Raw genomic sequence first — 847 nt, 5'->3', positions numbered from 1 at the left:
GAGGGAAGAAGTAGAAAGTGTAAAGGGGAAGAAAAGGGAGGGGGCTGATAGAAGGGAGGGCAGACTGAGGGAGAAGGTGGTCAAATGACAGCTTTAGCACCAAAGGCAAGAAACAGACTCTTGCTGCCCAAGTTTTTCTTACATTGAACTTAAATCTACCTCTGTGACAAATTCAACGCTCTCATTTCTGGTCTTTGAGGCCAAGCAGAATAACTCTAACGTTTGTTTAACATGATAATCCTTCAAATCTTTGAAGACAGAAATCACATCCTATCTCTGCACTAACCCCACCTCCCCCAGTTCCTTCAAATGAGCTTTAAAGGGCATGGTTTTGATGCCCCTCCCAATCTTAGTTGCATAAATGAATGAAAATATATTTAAATGTTTAATATATGCCAAGCTCTGGGCTGAGAGCTAGGGATACAAACAGCAGTATTAAGACCGTCCCAAATCTCAAGGAGCTAAACTCTAGGGGAAAAAAAAAATTGAAAATAAAGTTTAGCTTCAGGGCAGATGTCCTGAGGATGTAGCTGGGGTAAGGGGAATGGGGGAGATAGAAAGACCCTCCTCTGGATGCTCTCCCACTTGTCAATATACTTCCTATAATGTGGTACTTGGTGCACACAATTCTCATTGCAGGTGGGATCTGATCAGGGCAGAGTACAGCAGAATACTACCAACTGCTGTGTTCTGGACACCCATACTTTCTCTTTTTTCTTTCCCCCCTTTGGTGAGGCAATTGGGGTTAAGTGACTTGCCTAGGGTCACACAGTTTGTAAGTACTAAGTGTCTAAGGTCATATTTGAACTCAGGTCCTCCTGACTCCAGGGCTGGTGCTCTATCCACT

The sequence above is a fragment of the Vombatus ursinus genome, unplaced genomic scaffold, assembly GCF_900497805.2.
Source record: "Vombatus ursinus unplaced genomic scaffold, bare-nosed wombat genome assembly UNPS02014833.1, whole genome shotgun sequence".
Lineage (NCBI taxonomy): Eukaryota > Metazoa > Chordata > Mammalia > Diprotodontia > Vombatidae > Vombatus > Vombatus ursinus.
Note: the sequence above shows the minus strand (reverse complement) of the source record.